Consider the following 5,741-nt stretch of genomic DNA (forward strand, 5'->3'; position numbering starts at 1 on the left):
TATCCCGGCATTTCCCTCATTTTGGGGGTAAAACACAAGTTTTCCCAGGAGAAGCGTTGGAACAAACAAAAACCAAAAATGTTCAGAGCTTTAAGGCCTGGCCCTGTGCCTAGAAACGCAGCACAAAACAAAGTTTGGATGATTCCCCAAGACCTGGAGTCCAACATTGTTATGTACTGAAGTTCTCACCCTGGGCCAGCAGGGGGATACTGTAGTTATGCAAATAAGGGATCGAAAGTGACGTTCAGTGATTGGATAGTTTTAGAAAATTGTTACAGTTACATTGTACTGGAGCTCTATATAAGCAGGCTGGCTGAACCCTTCAGTTCAGTTCTGTCCTGGCCTGTGAATAAACAAGAGCTGTTTGAAGAATCGCTGTGTCGTCTGATATGTTCACCCACAACTTAACAAACATCATCTGAACGGCCACAGGTTCCCCACTCCTGTTCTGCGGTGCTAGAGTGGGGCTGGGGGGGGGGAATGCCCTCCCCAAGGAACTCACTGCCCCACTTGCTCAAACCCCCTTTTTCTGAATTCCTGTCAGAAGCAGCGCTCACTTCATCACTTCTGGTGTGAGAGGCCGGATCCACTGGGCACCTCCTGCCCCTGAACTGTGCCAGCTGCTCATTATAGGAACCACTGTTTAGAAAGTGGTGTCTGAGTTTTGAGTTTCCTCTTCCCTCCCTGTCCTTTCCCCCTTGTGTGCCATGTTTGTTTTTAGACTGTAAGTCTGTCGGGGCAGGGACTGTCTTGATTGTATAAGAGCCACTCTGGGACTGGGAGCCAGTGGGGTGCAGTAAGTGAACTAGGGGGGCTAGGCTATTTCCCTAAATGTTCCCCTGTTGCCTCCTTCCCCAAAGCTGGGAAGCTTCTAGGAGGAAGACATGATGCTCACATGCGCAATATCTGTACCCCCCCCCATCGTCCTCGCAATTGGCACCTTTGGCCCAAACTCAGGCATAGGCAAACTCCGGCCCTCCAGATGTTTGGGACTACAATTCCCATCATCCCTGACCACTGGTCCTGTTAGTTAGGGATGATGGGAATTGTAGTCCCAAACATCTGGAGGGCCGGAGTTTGCCCATGCCTGCCCTAACTGTTCCCCTACGAAAAATTCCACTGCACGCCACTGTCTGGGAGGTTTTTTGGCCGAAGAGCAGGGTGCAAATGCTCCAAATAAGAGAGGAAAATGGCTTCACTCCTATGGCAAGAGTGAGAAATCTGTGGGCCTCCAAACGTTGTTATAGACTCCAGCTCCTATCATCTCTATTTTCTATGCTGGAACTGATGGGAGTTGGAGTCCATTAACATTTTGTGCATTTACAGTGGTACCTTGGTTCTCAAATGGCTTGGTTCCCAAATGCCGAAAACCCAGAAGTAAGTGTTCCGGTTTTCGAATGCTTTTCGGAAGCTAAATGTCCAATAAGGCTGTCTGCTATTTTTATTGGGGCACCTGCACCAATCAGAAGCTGCGCTTTGGTTTTTGAACATTTCAGAAGCCAAACACACTTCCAGAATGGCACTTTTGTTTTTGCTATTTATTTTGCGTTTTTGTTTTTGAGCCTTTTTCTGTTAATTTGTTTTTGTGACTGCATGGAACCGAGTTCAGCTACCGATTGATTGATTGATTGATTGACTGCAGAAATGGATAAAAGCCCCCCATCCAAACAATGACTATCATCAGTGCAGGTAAGAAAAAATAATAATTTTAATTTTTAATCATCTACAATACTGTCATATTTATTTTATAGTACAGTACATTGATAATTACTTTCATTTTATGGATTAATGGTCTCATTAGATAGTAAAATTCATGTTAAAAGGGGTTGTTTTTAAAAGTCTGGAATGGATTAATCCGTTATGCATTACTTACTGTGGGAAAGCATGCCTTGGTCTTGAAACGCTTTGGTTTTGGAACGGACTTCCAGAACAGATTAAGTTTGAGAACCAAGGTACCACTATATCTGCTTCTTTTTAAAAGTCTGGTGATTCTATTGCTATTTTTAATGAATACAGTGGTTACGTAATGAATACGATTTCTGTTCTCATCCTGAAGCAAAGTTCTTAACCCTAGGTACTATTTATGGGTTAGCGGAGTCTGTAACCTGAAGCGTATGTAACCTGAAGCGTCTGTAACCCGAGGTACCACTGTACTTTATATTATGAAAGCTGTTTAGAGCTCAAGTGTGAGACAACTGCCCAGGAAGGTTGTACTCCTCATGTTCTTAACCAGGGGTAGCTAACCAAACATTGTACCAGCATGATCAATGATCAGTGGCACTGGAAGCTATCGTCTAGCAATTTCTGGAGGATCGCAAGTGAGTCACCCCCATTTTAAACCCTGAAGGCAAAGTTTGCAAAATGAAAGGAAATAACTAAACCCACCACTAACAGAGAAAACCATATATTCCCTGTGTGCATCAAATCGTCCCCTTTCCCCCAAATAGTAATTCCATATTCTGCAGAAAACTGTCTCAAAAGGTTCTAAATAATTGAGCAACTTTAGGGGAAAAACTGGTATTTTACTTGCATAAATTGCTGAGCCTAGAAGCCTGATCTCATTTTTTCAGAAGAACAGATGCTGCCTGCCTGAAATTTTAGGGGTATTTCTTTTCCACTTACATTGGCAAGAGTTGTAAATTATTAGCACAAAATAATGCGCCCGCTAGAGAGTTGGGGGAAATCCCAGCTGCTTCCTCCATGCGAACCCAATAGACTTGGTAGAAAACTGTGGAGTTTGGGCGCCTTCTAGTGGTCACCTTTAGTGCCAGGAAGAGGAATTCCCCAAACTCCCAAGCAGTGTTGGCTTTTCCACACCCATTGCCAGCTGGGGAGTTCCAGGATGGGAACAGCAAGGGTGATTTGAGAGCCTGGAGAGTTGGAGAACACTTAAACAGTGACCGAGTGATTCTGGTTTGGATTTAGCTTAGCTTTGGGGTGTGGGGAAAGTACATCCCGCTGAAACAAATGCAATATGAAAGGCTACAACCGCACCATACATTTAAAGCACTATAATGCCACATTAACAGTCATGGCACTTCGCTGCTCCCACCCTTGAATCCTGGGAACTATAGTTTGAAAGGGAGCTGAGAGTTGTTAGGAAACTCCCCTATTCCACCTCAGAGAACTGCAATTCTCAGAGTGGTTTAACAATCAATCCTTATCCTCAGAGAACTCTGGGAACTGTAGCACATCTGGGAATTGTAGCACTGTGCAGCGAATAGGGGTCTCCTAAAAACTTCCAGCGCCCTTAACAAACTCTCCCATAATTCTTTGGGGGAATCCATTGCGATTAAAGTGGCCTACTAGTGGTTTAAATGCATGGCTCCTGGTGGAGTACAGGGTCAGATTTAAGGTGCTGGTTTTGACCTTTAAAGCCCTTCATGGCCTAGGACCCTCGTACCTACGGGACCACCTCTCCTGGTATGCCCCACGGAGAGCCTCAAGGTCCATAAATAGCAACCTAGAATAGACCTAGTGGTCCCGGGCCCTAAGGAAGTTAGATTAGCTTCAACCAGAGCCAGGGCCTTTTCAACACTGGCTCCAGCCTGGTGGAACGCTCTGTCTCATGAGACCAGGGCCCTGCAGGATCTGATTTCTTTCCGCAGGGCCTGTAAGACAGAGTTGTTCCGCCTGGCCTTTGGCTTGGAGTCAATTTGAGTCCCCCTTTCTTTTTCCTTTCTCTTCCTGTGATGAGGCTGCATTTTAATATTTTAATGTTTCAATATTTTTATGTTGTATTTTAATCTTGTTTTTAAGCTGTATTCATTCAACTTGTTTTTATTATTGCTTGTTAGCCGCCCTGAGCCCGGCCTTGGCTGGGGAGGGCGGGGTATAAATAAATATTATTATTATTATTATTATTATTATTATTATTATTATTATTATTATGCAGGTGTGGCCTTAGTCAAGACATAAACTTGAGCTCCATGGAAATCAGTAGGGCTCAACTAAATTACAGTCGTACCTTGGTTGCCAAACGCCTTGGAACTTGGACATTTTGGCTCCCGAACGATCGAAAACCGGAAGTGAGTGTTCTAGTTTCTGAATGATTTTCGGAAGCCGAACAACCTGTGTGGCTTCTGATTGGCTGCAGGAGCTTCCTGCAGCCAATCAGAAGCCACACTTTGGTTTCTGAATGTATTGGAAGTTGAACGGACTTCTGGAATGGATTCTGTTCAACTTCCAAGGTATGACTGTAATGCAATCTTATTGAATTCAATGGGACTTACTCCCTAGTAAGTATGTTTAAGGACGGATCATTAACCTGGCCCAAACCCACTGGCTCCAAGGCCATTCCAGTAAGCTAAGAGCTTTTATCACTCAAGGTTTTTTGAGAAATCTAGGACTTTTGGATCCCATTTCAGTTTTTATCTTGTCTCTTCTCCAAAGAACTCAAGAGTTGGAGATATTCCTCTCGCTCTCTCTCCATCTATTGCACCTTCTCAACAAACTTGTGAGGAAGCTCACACTGAGAGAAATAACTGGCCCACCAAGTGAGCTTCATAACTGAGTGAGGATTTCAACCAGAATCTCACTCGTCCAAGACTCCACTCTGCACTGACATATACATCAACTAGATCTCTTATACAGTGGTGCCCCGTAAGACGAATGCCTCGCAAGACGGAAAACTCGCTAGACGAAAGAGTTTTCCGTTTTGGAGGTGCTTTGCAAAACGAATTTCCTATGGGCTTGCTTTGCAAGACGAAAATGTCTTGCGAGTTCCTGCGGTTTTTCCCCTCCCCCCCTTTTTCTAAGCCGCTAAGCCGCTTATCAGCTGATCCGATAAGCCGATAAACCGCTAAAAGCCGCTAATAGCGCTAATCCATCAATGGGCTTGCTTCGCAAGACGAAAAAAACGCTAGACGAAGAGAATCACAGAACGGATTCTTTTCGTCTTGCGAGGCACCACTGTAGCTGCCAGAAAACCTTCTACTGCTCTGGAGGACATACACCCACCACCACCAAGACAGGCTCCAATCCTCTTTGGCCTACAAGCCTCAAATATTTCTTAATAACAACACAGGGAGAGCCCTGTTGGATCAGAGCAAAGGCCCATCTATCCCGGCATCCTATTCTCACACTGACTAACCAGATTCAAAGTCTGCAAAGACGACCCAAGTTCAACAATGCTCTCTCCTGGCTTGTGGTTCCCAGATACTGGTATTCAGAGGCATATCGTCTCCAATAGTGGAGGAAGAACTTTAGCTTTTTCCTCCACAAACTGATCTAATTTTCTCTTAAAGCCATTAGTAATGTCTCCCATCCCTACCCTCTGAATTGGTCTGGGCTTCTGCTCTCAACCCATCCCTCAAAGCTGTAGGCCAAACCTTTAAAGCCCTAAACGGCTTCGGCCCTGTATACCTGAAGGAGCACTTCCACTCCAATTGTTCAGCCCAGACACTGAGGTCCAGCTCTGAGGGCCTTGCGACTGTTCCCTCACTGCGAGAAGTGAAGTTACAGGGGACCAGGCAGAGGGCCTTCTTGGTAGTGGCACCCGCCCTGTTGAAACACCCTTCCATCAGATGTCAAGGAGATAAAGAACTACACAAGCTTTAGAAGACACCTGAAGGCAGCCCTGTATCAGGAAGTTTTTAATGTTTGATGTTACATTTTTATATGTGTTAGAAGCTGCCTAGAGTGGCTGGGGCAGCACAGCCAGGTGAGCAGGGTGCAAACAGTAAAAATATTATTATTAATCTCTTTCCATTCACACATACCGTCAACACCAGGCCAGATGC

At 45.0% G+C, this 5,741-nt stretch overlaps 1 protein-coding gene across 1 annotated transcript in view; it reads left to right on the top strand.

Annotated features, from left to right (window-relative positions):
* RUVBL2 (RuvB like AAA ATPase 2) overlaps positions 1 to 5,741 on the top strand; it is a 166,162-nt gene that overhangs the window by 105,744 nt on the left and 54,677 nt on the right. The gene's annotated exons all lie outside the window — the stretch shown is intronic.

Source organism: Podarcis bocagei (genome assembly GCF_964188305.1).
Source record: "Podarcis bocagei genome assembly, chromosome: 13".
NCBI classification, from domain to species: domain Eukaryota; kingdom Metazoa; phylum Chordata; class Lepidosauria; order Squamata; family Lacertidae; genus Podarcis; species Podarcis bocagei.